This window comes from Python bivittatus, unplaced genomic scaffold, assembly GCF_059951505.1.
Source record: "Python bivittatus isolate LINGU-HERP-01145 unplaced genomic scaffold, Pbiv_v1 ctg000610_np1212, whole genome shotgun sequence".
NCBI classification, from domain to species: domain Eukaryota; kingdom Metazoa; phylum Chordata; class Lepidosauria; order Squamata; family Pythonidae; genus Python; species Python bivittatus.
This window is the reverse complement of record NW_028277088.1, coordinates 34399471-34414395: the sequence shown is the minus strand read 5'-3', so window position 1 is coordinate 34414395 and position 14925 is coordinate 34399471. Positions and strand designations below refer to the sequence as shown.

The following is a 14925-nucleotide window of genomic DNA, read 5'->3' as shown; positions in this document are numbered from 1 at the left end:
TGTATCCTTTAGCTTTCAGGAGTTGGGACAAATAAAACTCAAGCACTTCTATTTACCTTGTTTCTGTGGAAGAGGAATGCTACACTTTCTGGTTGATTGCAGTCTCTTGAGTTCACTGTGGACATGCTGTTTTGGCTTTCACTAGCCTTAGGACATGGAAGGAGATATCTATCTCAGATCACAGTGTGCTGTGCTCTTCAGTCCTGCTTAGGCTAGGCTCATATAGGAAATGACAGGGAGATGGGATGGATTTCAACACAGACTCTTCAGTCCTGCAAAAAGGAGAGGAATACAGTTCAAAAATGAAGAGCCCTGGAGATTACCTTTGTTGAATGTAGTTTATTCTGAAAGAAGCACAAAAGGATAAGGAAGCTTAGGGAAAAGAGACAGAAATGTCTTCAACGTATAATGGGGATACCCTGCTCTCTATTTCACTAGAAGGCATAACTTTTTGAGATTTCAGGAGACCAACCTCCACTGGCAGCTTTTGTGTGCCTAAATTGAAAGCATTCTGATGTCCCAAGCAGGGTTTAAAGTTTACATCAAAACATTATAGGAATGGTGGCATTGGTATAGAAGTTAACAAGGTGATCAAAACAAGAAGGGAGATGTCTTGACATAATTTATGCAGCACCAGTGTATGAGAAAAGATTCTAGAATGGTAGTATGCTGTGAATCAAATGCTGGGCAGATGAGGATTGATGATTGAGCCCACTGATAGTTAACAGATTTAAGTGAAATCACAAAGCAAGAATGATTTGAGGGAAGTTAGGTGGGATAGAGTAAGGGAATCATATGATTCAAATGAGATAAAACTTTAATTGACTCAACTATCTGAGCTGAAGCATTGAAGATACTCTATATAAAGGAATGCTATGATGAGTAACAAGGTATATTTTAATCTAATGGTTCTGTGAGAAAAATCTGAAATTCTGCAATACTTTTATAAGGATCAAGCAAAATAACATAAAAGGCATATTTTTGTGCTTTTCAGAACTATTTGTCAATTGATGCTGGGAAAATGGGAAGAAGGGGAAATTTGAAAAAAAAAATCAGGATTACACTATGTTGCCCACAGAGGCTTTAGATTAACCAGTAGGACTGTATGAAGTGGCTTGGATTTGCCTCGGTAGAGTGCTTTATACCATAAAGGTGACATACTCATTGATTTGAAGAGATGAGTGTATTGATGGTTGTATCAAAGGCTTGGTCTACCAGTTCTAATAGCTGGAAGAGGCATCTATGTGCAAACACAGGTTTCCAAGTTATTGGAACTGCCTGAGGAGGCCTCAGAAGAGAGGAGAACCAATGTGGACATTTTGCTTAAAAGCACTTGAGGGAGTGCTTCATTCACGGCTCTGTTGAAGTGAAGCATCCCATACAAGACCTGCAAAGAGATGTATTAGTTAATTTGAATGCTTCCTTGTTGATTGGCAGGGTGGCAACTGAGCAGAGGAAAGCATTTATATCTGCCAAAAAAATTCCATGCTTTTTATACTATAGGAAAAAAAAACATTTAAGTTACGATAAAGGACCTAAAAGAATGTTGACTTCATTGCAATAAGGGCAACTTGCATGCCAGTGTTCTAAGTACCACAAGACTATTCATGCAGCATTCCCAAGAACACATGTAAAAGGATCCTAATGAGTACAAACTTCCATGCATAAGCAAGGAAAATTTCTTGCTCCAGCTAATACACATTGTGCATTACATTCAGCATTACACCCCTTCCTTCCTTTTCCTTGTTCCCATCCTGGTTTGTTTTATCTGCCATCTCTGTTCTTTTGTGGTATTTTTGTATTATTCCTTGTTTTTAAGTTTTTCACAATTTAGAGTCGCTGGAAGTGGGGTGGTATGTAAATTTAAATTTTAATAATATATAACTTTGATTTCAGGCCTACAAATCACAAATGTTTCTAAGAAGGTTGTAAGGGCTAGAGATGTTTTAAAGATCAAATAAGCAATTCATCTGAAAGATGTGCTACAGTTTCTTGTTTTATGTTTCATTTAATTATGAAATATATCAAACTTTAATTATAAAAAGATGCAACAGCAGTGTTGTTAAAGATTGCTCCCACAAACTACAGTTACTGAAATTATCTTTCAAGAATATGTATCTGATAAAGCTAGAGTTCAAAATCTTAGGAATTTTTAATTATACATTATGTAATTGCTAATTATTAAATCAGGCCATAATGATGTGGATCAGAGTCCTGTACTGCACTCTGGGTGCCTTTTCTTCTTCATATCATACAATCTTCAGGAGGCCTCATGCTTGGCTTTTCATTGAATGATGGGCAGCTATGCATGACAGTAGCTGTCTTTGACGTGAACCAAATTGTGGAACTTCCCTTGTGTTCAAGAGAGATGTGAGACTGACATACTACTTCCATAATCCTTGTGGTCTAGGATGATTTAAAAAATCGTTAAAATATTAAAAGAATAAAGCTGAGGCCCTAGTTCTGAGAAGGTTTCCCATTTGCTATAATTCTGTTTAAGTGTGTTTATTAAAGAACAAGGCAACCATTTTAAGCTAAATAATTATTAGTATTAAAGTAATCCACTTGAATTCCCTATTTTCTGGATAATACCAAAAATTGGATTTAGCAGTTAAAAGAAAATAAAATACAAAAATTAGATTGGATGGTGAGTTTCAAAGGCTTTCAATGATTTGCTGACAATGAGCTTTATGTGTTCCAAATCATTGCATCTCATAATTATTGGCTGACTTGGAGATTGTGTTGCTTTAAAAACATTTTTAAATAATTCTTTTAATTGGTGGCATTGATCAAAAGTGGTAAAATAATTTATAATAATTGAGGGCAGTAGTAGATCTATAGATTTTGCTAGTTGAACATGTCTTCATAAATTAATGAATATATTCATAAGTATAATTTGCATTAATAGAAATGTCAGAATAGATGCCTACTTTGCTAATGTCATCTCTGGTCTCTACTGCAACGTAATCACTGGCCAGCAGATGGGGTGTTAGGCTAAATATTACTAAAATTTTAGAGTACTTCAATAGCAAATTAATACAGCAATATAGAGACCAAATGGTTTGTCTCCACATCAGCTTTATATCTCAGTTTAACAACTGTACAAAGATTCTGCTGATAAATAGGGTATATAACTTCCTGGGCTAAATACTCTTTTTATTATCTTACATATAATAAAAAGGGAAGCATTAAAAATAGCTAGAACCAGTACAGCTTTGTATGGAAGGAGTATGTACAATCATTTCTAATATCATTAAAAAACATACACCTCAGTATCTCACTTGAATTCTCCTACTTGAATAAGCCAGTTTAAGGAGAGGAAAAGAGGCAAGGTTATTGCTTAAAATCATCTCTCTTTACACCATATGACCCAATATTCTTCCTTTTCTTTCTATGATACACAAATATATGCACTTGCCTTAAATTGTTCTTCTAAAACATTCATTTGTTAAAATGTTTATATACTTTTTTGTATGCAGCCTTGGCTAGTATAATGTTTAGTGATTTTTTTTTTAAATGCTGACAGATCTGTGAGTTGCAATAGAATTCTTATGCTAGATGCCTTATGTTATGGACACCAGTGGGTCCACAGATACTGTCCTTGCTGCCCACTGAGCTGCTTGTGCCACATGGCTTTTAAGTGTTAAAAAAGGCTAGCATAATGCAAGGAAAAGAACTAACTTCTAATATCACCCTTCAAAAAAAAAAAAAAAATTAGGGATCCACATAGGCCTAGTAGGTATTTTTTGAAAAAGGTAAGTGACTCTACTTACAAAGTTAATGACTGGAAATTTGCTTATCTCAAAAAAGACAAAGAGACAGAGAACATTTTTGAAGGGTTTCATCAGGTAGGAGGAAACGTGAGTTTGCTTTCAGGTAAATGGGTATTTTGTAGTTGATCACTCCATTATGGCAGCAGTTTTGGGAGTAAGCAAACCCACCCAATGTCATCCATTAGCGAGAAGATAAAAGGTAATTTTTTTTCTCTAGTTAAGTAAGAATTGCTAACTGGTCTATATATTAATATTTTATATTTTAATCTTCCATTCCTCTTGGTACTTTCAATGAAATACATTTGAGAAATGCAGAGAAATTCAAAATGATAAAGAATTATTTATTCTAATATGAGGTTTGGGTATATATGCCTCTGAGATCTGCATCTGCAAAGTCAGCTTTAAAAACTTGTATATCTAATGTTTGTACTTTGTACTAAATGCAAGATCATTGGAAATGTCTAATACTAGATCAATAGTACATTTAGTTCAGTATTGTCTACACTGAATTGTATATTTTGCATACTAAGTATGTCTTCTGCTGTGAGTAGCAATTCTTCCATTACAAGGAAATGATCCTAGCAATTACTGATTCGCTGTGGGTAGGATGTCAGAATAGTTAAGGTACATTCTGTATCACCTAAAAATGTGGCCCAAATGCATTAATAATGAGAAACGCCTGGGCAACTAGTGCTTCTAACATTCAAACATGGAACATCAAGTTTATCCAGTATTATAGAATAAGCTTAGTGATACGTAGCATGCAGAGAGGAGTTTTACAAAATGCAAAAAAACCCCAAACAAACCACTTATATTAAAAAAAAAATGTGAATATTTTCTTATGCAATGTAGAGTAATAGGCAAGTGAATACTTCCCTTCGTTGAAAGACATATATTGGAACTAGGGAGCAATAATATGTGAGGTGCAGATTGAGATTACTTTGGAGTAAAATGCTTTCCAAAGCATTGTTTTATGAAAAGAGATTTTGGCTTGTTCTCTTAGTTAAATGCTGTTGTGCAATATAAATGACTGCATCCTTTACTGTTGATAGTAAAGAATAATGCATATTATTGATCCCCTATCCATCTTTTTGTATTCCAGTACATTTCAGACAATGCATGGATTATAAGACGTTTAACTGATTTTGAGTACTTTACTAGAAGTATTCTTCAAGCTTTTTAAAATCCAGAGGTCTGGAAGAATGAAAAGAGGTCTAAATCCTTACTCAGTCCTATGTCATTAGAAACTACTAGTATAGTACCCATTAGATTGGATCTGGAATTGCTCCTGACCGGAGTTCTCATAACAATATATTGGAAATGCTGCATTTTCACTCTTCTCCATAGGCTTTATCACTACTATCAAAACCTGTACAATTATATGGCCCCCCTATTGGGAGTGCATGCTGGTTTTTCACATAGAAAGCTAGACAAGTCAATGAGTAGGAAAAAAAAAAGATGAGGTAAAGGAAGAGAGTGGGAGAGAAAAACAGCACAAATGTAAAAAGGGAAATTCAAGGGGAGAAAGAAGAAAAGACAAAACCTGAATCAAAAGTCAGAAAATAAAATGATTGGAAAATGTATAGGAATGTTTTATAACTAAAGACAAGAGCCTGTTTATGCTGTTCTTTATCTTTAGGCAGTTATTTTTTCCTTCTGTTTTGTGCTAGATGGCAGCATAATTTACATTATCGGTTATTTGCAAATGAGACTAATTATCCTCAATAAGCCCCCAGTGCAGCTTCTTTTCCCATTGTGAGGTGGCAGCAAGCAAAACCTTTAAAAGATTCTCTGCCTTGTCTAGTTGATCTTTTATGACAATGTTAGGAAGTCTAATTTGACTGTAATTGTTACATGAAGTAAGAGTAGTTTAGTCTAAACATAGCATTATAGAGCATGTTTTCAGGTCCCAAGACTCTCTTAATATTGATCTTTCTACCTATACCAGAAATAGCAATACAGTAAATAATGTGAGGTTCCTAGTTATTTTAAAGGATAGACCCAGTCTGTCTACCTAGTATTCTATTATGATCTGAATATGTAACTTACTACTTACTATCTTGTGGTCTCAAAGTGTAACCTTTCATTAGGTTAATAGAAAATAATAGTATTAAGAATATTTAACATTGCTTGGGTACTCTTAAAAGTGCCCTTTTCCTAATCTTTTTTCTACAACTGCATAATTCCTTGAAAGTATTCAACATATATGCAGATTATATGCTGTGTGACATATTGTTGAGATAATCGTAATAATAAATGATGAGAGATTGGTTTCATTTAATTTATGAATGAATTAATGTGTGAATCTCAATCTTCCTGAATTCCACTCGAGATAAAATTCACCTTCTTATACTTGAAGAAGACTAGAAGCTGTAACAAATAGGCACAAATTAAATCCTCTTTCAGGAAACTCTTTAATTCCTATGCATACTTGAATGTAGAGGGATTTATTGTTAAGTAGACATGTAGGATTGCACTGCATATTTACAAAGGCATAGAAATGACATTGAAATTAATCTAGTTTGGCAATATTACATGTGGAAATGATCTCAGAATTGTAGCCAATCACAGGCTGAATATGAGTCAGTGGGTGCCATGCTGTTAAAAAGGTAAATAAAAATTTAGGCTCCATCACTGTAAACATTTTTTTCCCAAAACATGGGGACTTTATTCTGCATTGTTTAGATCTTGACAAAATACCTGTAGTAGGTTCTAAACACCATAGTTCAAGATAGGAACTAGAAACAGCCTTATGAAGAAAGATTAAGGCAACTGGATAGGTTTAAGTTTGGGGTGGGGTAGGAGAAAGGATATTTGCAGTCTTGTCCCACGGAATACATTGTCTTCCTAGTTATAGGAAGGCAGGTAATGTTAGGGAAACTTGTGGTTTCCCCTTTGCTGGATGTGTTGAAGCAGTAGCTGGACTGCCATGTTTGGGGATGCTTTAATATGGATTTCTGCACTGAACAGAGGCTGCACTTGATAGCCTTAATGGTTCTTTTGACCTTTGATTCAATGGTGAGCCATGTTCAATAAACACAATTATCCTAAGCAACCAAGCTGTTCAGGCTTGTGTAACTTTTTCTACTTCAGGCTTGTGCTTTCTAACCTCACTCAAAAGTTCCTTTTTTAGTGTGACTATGGTTGCTATCAGATCAAATCAGTCAAGTTAGTTTTAAATTTAGTATGAAATCATCCTGAACACAATTTCAAAGGCTGTTCCAACTTTGGACTGACTTCCATCACTCCGACCAGCACGGATTAAAATGATTCAGGAGAACATTAACCCGAAGCAAGCCCCTGCGACCTTCACAGTTGGACTGCGGAGATTCGCTGGGAGAGCTAGTTTCTCTAACTCAACAGTAACTCCCAGAAATCAGCGTTTAGGGTGGGGACTCCGTTAAGCATGCCTAAGGGAGCGCCGCGGCCTCTGGAAGCAGCCTCTCTTGGGGGGCGAGAGACGACGCTTCTCCCCAGCGAGCAGCTACTCTTGACTCCTCCCAGCCTCTAGCCCGGTGGCGAGTAGCGAGGAAGCAGCCTCTTTCGGAGAGACGACGGAGCGCCGCGGTTCTCGAGCTGCTTGGGTCGTTGCACCCACCGCTCTCCCTCGAGTCGAGGCGCCTCCCAGTCCCGTTAAGCGTTACCTCCTCCGGCAACTGGTGAAGCGCCGCCAAGTCTGCCGCTCATTTCCCCGAGGGGGTGTCGAGGAGCAAACTTTCTGCGTTGGCATGAACGGCGCCGGAGGCTGCTCGGCGGAGTCTCTGCTCTGAGGAAAGCGAAGCGGGGGAGCGGCGTCGATTCAGAAAGGGGGAAGACGGGCGAGTCTCAGGTGCGGAAGGACGGGGACGGGGGGGGAGCGGAGGCAAGCAATATAACCCTGAGGTGGGAATTGGGAGAAAGATCCGCCAGGCGCATTGGGGAAGGGCGCTATTTCATTTCCGAAATGAGCCTCGCCTTCCGTGCTCCCGGTCTTCTGGGTGGGTTGGTGTTCAGCGTCTCGCCAAACTTTACCGTTAGGCGGGATTGGAAAATGTGCGATGCATCCACCTAGGCGTGCGTGCGGTGTTCGTGCTTTGCATCAGCTCTCTCCCCACACAGGTGTAATAGCCCCCCCCCTCCGCGCGCTTCCTTTATTTTTTAAAAATCGGTGCAATAGGCGACCTGCGGTAATGTTGGCTTTTGACGAAATCCGGAGTTCCGGCAGAGCCGAGGATTCTGTCCCTTCCTGGTGGAATCCGAAGCAGAACCCTCCGGGAGCCGGAGAGAGAAATGTCGAAGAGCTCGGCTGAAGCGGGCGCCTTTTGGTTTCTTTGCAAAGCCCCCTAACTGAGGAGAGAGGAAAGCGAAGCAACAATGACGACAACCGATAACGGGCCTTTATCACTTTCCTGTTTTTATTAACGAATTTAAAGGAGGGAAATTGAGAATTGATGCTTGTGTTTTGCTAGCCTCTAGTACTGAATTACTTTTGACAACATCTGAGAAGGATAACATCTGAAGTTCCCTATCATAGGAGGCAGTAAGAGAATAACAGGAAAATCAAGGACTTTTATACATCTTCAAACTGGATGTTTCTCATATCCTATAGTGGGTGAAAAAAGTCTCTGCTGAAGAAATGGTTAGGAGAGAATGTCATTACTCACTGTAGAAATTTACATTGGCACTGTAACAAAATAGGTTTAATCCACACACCCACACACACACACTAACTATAGCAGCTAGATGTCATGCTTCCCCAGTGATAGATGTCATAGCTGAAAGGCCTGGCAGAAACATTGTTGACCGCTGGTTCTCATTATTATTTGGTGTCATCGCTGTGAAAGTCTCTTCTGAATCTTAAGGAGGCCAGAAAATTTTGTGTTGATGCTTTTTCAGGCCTAACACAAAGTATACAAGATATATCAGTGTGGCTGGGTTGGTGACATCTCTATTTACAGTAAGGAAAAATAAGTGGAAACATTCAGGCTCAAACTGAACTTGTCAGTTTTGGCTTTTTAAAAACTAAATGGATATCTTTCAGACTTTTCCAGAAACAGCGATTGGTTTTTGTTTCTCTCCAACCCTAGTTGAGCTTTCAAGGATGGTGCTTTTTAAAAAAATTTATTAATTTTGTTTATCACTTCTTAACTGAATATTAACATTTTTTCCAACATAGAGTAAACCATGTCACCCTTCTCTAACTCGGTATCTTTCTAGGTATTGGGCTACATTTTCTATCACCTCAATGAGATCAGCACAACATCTGTTGGAGTTGAGCATGCCAGGGCTTTAACATAAGACTGTATGGAAACCCTGTTATGTCCAACCCATCATCTATCTAGTCTGGCACTGGACTTTCTCAGTGCTCAAGCCAGTGTCTACAGCTGGCCTCTCTGCTAAGATATTCTATACTTTTTTGAGTGACACATGGTAAGACTGTTAATGTGGAGATGCAAACCACTTAAAACTAAAGGATGTTGTGGTTGTACCATATGAATGACTAATTTGCGTCACAATAGAATAGGTAGATTGAGATAAGCAGTGCATGTGCCATTTTCAAAAAGCTGAACTGGCTTTGGGGGAGGACTTTTTAAAGGGCTTTCAGAACTCAATGCACAGTCGGTGTGGGATTGTAAGTATACTCACTTTGCTTGATAGAGAAGGCTCCCATTATGAGCTATTAGCTATTGCCACAGGAGCAAATTGCAATTAGATTTCTCAGGCTTGTTCTACTTACTTATCCTACTATATCTGGTAGATGGAGTGGCCTTAGAAGTACTCCTTGACTGAGTCATCTGAAAAATTGGATTAAGGGTTTGGGATTTCAAGGCCATCAGGTCTTCTTAGCTTGTATTTCCCAGATCTAATCCAGCAAAAAGATATAAATTGTGAACAGATGAATGGAAGCAACTTTAGGATAGATGAGCAAAGAAGCCAAATCATAATCCTGAAAAATAAGGGGTTATGTGGATTTATAAATCAGCTTCTCTGCTGATTTCTCTGCACAGATGTGCAACCTGTCTTAGATGAATTTGCACTGCTTTCTCCTGAAGAGGTTTGAATTCCTTGCTTTCAGTTGGGGAGGCTGGTAAAATATTTTAGGTATATTTTTACCAGTTTTGTTTGCTCTGCTAGCTATGACCCTATCTGAATAAAATAAACTTCACTGTAATGAAACATAATTTAGTTAAAATCAGTTTGGATTATTATAATGTGGTTTATGTGGGGTTGCATTTTAAACAGGTTGGAAACTTCAGTTGATGCAGGATATAGCAGCAAGAATGCTATTATAACAAATATTGGGAACATGGCACATCATTTCTATTTGCTAGCTATGATTTTGCTTCCAGTACCAGTTCAAAGCACTCTAAAGCCAAAATTGTTTAGGACTTGATTATCCAGCTTGTCCTCTGTGACATGCAAGCTTATCCAGGCCTGTTTGAACTATTGATAGGAAATGTTAGATTGGTTGTTACCAGGGCAAAATTATTTTCATGGTAGCCCCACATCCAGGATGTTGCTAGGTCCAAATTATGCCCATAAAACATACTTTGTCATGACATCATTGTTCAAATTTTATGCCAACTTTAGGAGGAAAACATTTGCTGCAAGAAGAGCTATAATGTGCCAGGGGGATTTGATCCTATGCTACTAATGCACACAGGTAGTCCTCGGCTTATGTCCATTCATTCAGAGACTATTCAAAGTTATGGCGACACTGAAAAAATGGACTTATGACCGATCCTTGAAGTTCCGGCCATTGCAGAACCCATGTGGTCACCTGATCGCAATCCGGGTATTTAGGTGCTCACCTTGTGATTACGACGTCGCAAGGAGCCGCAGTCATGTGATTACCATTTGTGACCTTCCTTGCCAGCTACCCACAAGCAAAGTCAATGGGGAAGCTGGCAGGGAAGGTTGCAAGTCCGCCCGGATTTCCTGTACTCACGCTGCGCTCTCCACCCCCTGGCCTTCTTGTGCTCATGCTCATGCTGACCCACACCCTCCACCCTATCGCCCTCCTGCGCTTGCACAGAACTGCACCCTCCACCCCATGGACTTCCTGGGCTGTCACAGCGCCTCAGTACCCCTTGCCCCCAGCCTCCTCCAACTCATACACGGCTTGCACTGGGCCTCCCCCGGCTTCCCCCATCCCACTGTGACATCCCCCCTCCCCCCTCCTTACCTGGGATTCCCTATGCATCCCGCTTAACAACCTGCACATCTTGGGGTTATGATGGCAAATGGGACTTGCTGGGATTGTTGTTGCTAAGTGATGCGGTCGTGTGATGTTATGCTTTATGACTGCATCGCTTAGCAATGGCAATCCCATTCCCAATTGCCATTGTAATCTGAGGACTACCTATATTGGAACAGATAACAACAGTAATTTACTTGGTAAAGCTCTTGTAATAATTACAGTACTAAGATAGGATACATAAAGCATTCTGAGCATTCAAAGTATGCTATATAAATGCTAGGTATTGTATGTATTAAATTATACATACTAGCTTTCCTCGTTTTGGTGCCCTCCAGAGATTAAGGACCTTGGCTCCAATAGATCCCATCTGCCATACTGTTTTGGAGTAATGAGACTGGGCCCAGCTATCTGAAGAGCACTCACTGAAAAAAATTGAAATGCATCCATGTATATAATGTCCAATATTTGCATAGTTCATGCAGCTCAATTAAGACTTGATAACAGAATGTTTATACAGTAAATGGGTCAATTAGCCTTTAAGGTGCTACAAGATGCCTAGGCTGTTTTGAATTTTCATTCAAGAAACTTGGATAAAATTCTGGAGCGCTATCCTGGCTTTGTATCTGCCCCCTCCTTCTCTTTTCCTGGATTGACAGAAGTAATTGCTGATATCTGTACTGCTTGTATGTGCAGTCTATTTACAAGTTTAACAGAAAGGTTTACCACTTTTTTCTTACAACATCTTAAGACTTCAGGCATTGTCAGAACATATATCAATTTGCTAGTTTTTAATTTTTTTATATGACCTGTCAGTGAGGTCACTTGGTAGGCTACTATAACATGCTTTTTCTTTGAACAGAATAGAACATTAACGCAGAGAGACAGAACATTTCTTCACTAGTGATTTATAATATCTTCTAGTGTCACCCAACCATTTTGTTGCATTTTAAAGCCAGTCCTCATTACTGTTTTATCAGCACAATGAGGGTCAGATGATTCTTGAAGACACTAAAAATCACTAGTGGAAAAACAGCCACACATGACACCCCTCTCCCCAAAATACAATATTTTTGACTGGTGTTTCTACTTTCTGACAGGAAACAGCTTTAAAAAGAATAGGATAATGTGAATAGTGCCTTAAGTCATGGACCAAGTACTCTTTTTCCCCCTTCCTACATATAGTACAAATGGAATTTTTTCGTAAGTTTAATAATTATGCAAGTTAGGATATTCAGGTGTCAGCGAATATTGAATAGGGAGAGAGAATCTTTTCTTCCCAATTATGACTGCCTTGAAAATTTCCTGTCTATTTGGTAATTTAGAAAAAATTTCCAGTAGCATCAATGAATGCCCCCACCCTCTTTAAATTTATGTGCCTTCCAGGAAAAATATTTAGGGGTGCAGAGAGAGGTAGTTCTTCCTTCTGCAATGGAAATCCCCTGAAAATCCCTGCCACATGACTGTGTTAAGAAAAAGCCCCTTCTGTAGAGATTTGGTGTACATGATCTAACTCATGATTTCCCCTGAAAATCATCCCCCTTGCTAGTTAGCTGTAAAATTTAGAGGAAAACCCTCCTTTAGTGTTACTGGGCTTTCCATTTTAAATGAAATGGCCATGTGGAAGAAGGATTTCCAGGGGAATTATAATTGGAAGGGAAGAGCTCTGACATTTGATGTCAGGAAAATATATTCAGAGTTAAGACAGCATAGTCCATGCCTAGCAATGTTCTTACCTTTGTTAAAATAGTAAACTTTCCCCTAAGAAATCTTAGAAAGATTTAAAGAAAAAAAGGAGTTTTATTTTAGTCCAGTTACTATCTTTTTATTTAATTAATTAGTTTTCCTCTGCTTGTGTATTATGATTTTCACTGTTTATATTTTACTGTTACTTGTAGTTTTTGTGAAATGTTTAGTTTTATTTTATGTTACAATTCATATCTTGTTCTTCTCTCCATAGTTATTCAGTTATACCCTGAAAATTTATATATGACATACAATTTAACATTTGAGGAAAGCTATATTAAAACAAGAGTTAGGAAAAAGGTGGTTTTAGATTGGTATGGAGTAAACACTTCTAAAGATACTCTTCCCACTGTCTATTTTTGTGTCAATTCTTATTGATCTAACCTAGCACTGAATTGTACAAGAGAGTTTAATCCTTTGTGATTCTGATAATAAGGATTCTTCCTTAAGAGGAGATGAGCTCCTAAGTTATTTTATAAGTGGCTGATCTTGCTTTCTCTGTGTACATTGCAGACTGATTTAATCAGGATTAGACTGTTTTAGGAAGTTTGCTTCAAGTAGAACTGAAGCAGAGTTTAACATAGGCTTGTATGGGCTAAAACCACTAACGGTATTACTGAACTCAAGTGGTGAATGATAGCAAAAATGGAGACAATCAAGAAACAAACAAACAAACAAAAGGTATGCTTGCCAGAACCTCATCAGATTCAGTAGTACAAAATAAAAAAATCCATATAAACAAATCTCTCCCCTAAATAACCCAATAGGGATTGAGCATATAGTGTTGCTATAGTGTTGACTGCAGCTGGGAAGAAAAAATTGAAATTAGGCCTAAGAGTTTTGAGATGGGTGTGGCTGACAAGTTGAATCCCTGAATCGGAACATTAGTGTAGGAAAGTGTACCCTGCTGCATTTTGTTGGAAGTTCCACTTGTTCTTTTTAGTTTGAAAATTCCTTAGTGGTATTATCCCATTTTCTGTGGCTTGATTTTCCAGATAACTCTGAGTTATAAGACATAATTAAGCTAATTAGATGATCAGTAATGACAAGTTCTATAGATACGATGTCAGTATAATAGGGCTTTTTTCCCCTCCCTCAAATCACATTCTATCTTAAAGTGATGCCTGGATTGCATTTGCACGTTTTTATTGCTCTGTTAGGAGATCATATATCTGTGGGGCAGCAGTGATGATTTCTCTGAATGTGGAGACTGATGAAATGTGTGAAAAATAGTTATTTTGGCTGCACGTGAATCTATCTGGAAAATGGGAATTGTAGTGTTTTCTCTCCCACAACAGTGTGTATCTTTCATAACCAGGCGGCGTCCTGATTAGTGATGCTCTCAGCATGCTGCCAACGTCTGAAAAATGGAATCTGAATGGACTCCCCTTTGAGTTCATGTGTGATGTTGTTCGATTGGTCAGAGGGTTGCTGTTAAGCAACATAAAACAACATTTCCATACTAGGAAACAGCCTGGTAACTGTTTAGCATTTAATCAAATTGATCTAGATCTTTCTGGAAGCAATCATGCCAGCTGAGTGGACTCAGTGATTGATTTTAAAAAAATGTGTCTGAATTTATTTCAGTTGAGATTTAATTACACTACAATTTGAAATCTTTAGCTGAAAAATGCAATGGTAACTTTATTTAATTCAAACAAAAAGTTAATCCATTTGTCTTTAGATAGACAGTATTTTTGTGACTTACATTAATAAAGGTTGTGATGTGTGTTTTAGGCTGCTCCCATTTTCTTAGAATCAGCACAGTACATTGAACATTTGCATTGTGCTCAGGAATGCAGTTAAAATTAACATATTTTCCAATTAATATTATTATGAATTACTGGGGGAAGTTCTATGTTTCTGCAAACACTCAAAAATGTTATAATTGAAGCAGTGTTAAAATTTCTACACCTTGCAAAATTATCAGTATCTGAAACATCCTTATAACAATTGCCTTTTACCACTTAGTAGTTTCCAATCTGTTAACATCAGTTTTTAATGTTGGTGTGTAAGCTGCATAATGTATTGCTACTACACAGTCACATTGGTCACACCTGTGAGTACATGTGCTAAAATTTTCAAAAACAATGCTGGCTTCTATCACTTCAGTTGGAGACTTCTATTTTTATCTCAAAAGTATTACAACAGGATTGATTGATTGATTGATTGATTGATTGATTGATTGATTTCTTGTTTTTTTTGCTACCTGTGTAGTCCTTACCCTCT

At 38.0% G+C, this 14925-nt stretch overlaps 1 protein-coding gene across 1 annotated transcript in view; it reads left to right on the top strand.

Moving 5' to 3' along the window:
- Positions 1-7089: 7089 nt before the first annotated feature.
- The window catches only part of RFTN1 (raftlin, lipid raft linker 1), a 111579-nt gene continuing 103743 nt past the window's right edge, over positions 7090-14925 (top strand). Inside the window, exon 1 of the mRNA XM_007436295.3 lies at positions 7090-7602. The gene's annotated coding sequence lies outside the window, so the exon portion shown is untranslated. The remainder of the gene's footprint in view (positions 7603-14925) is intronic.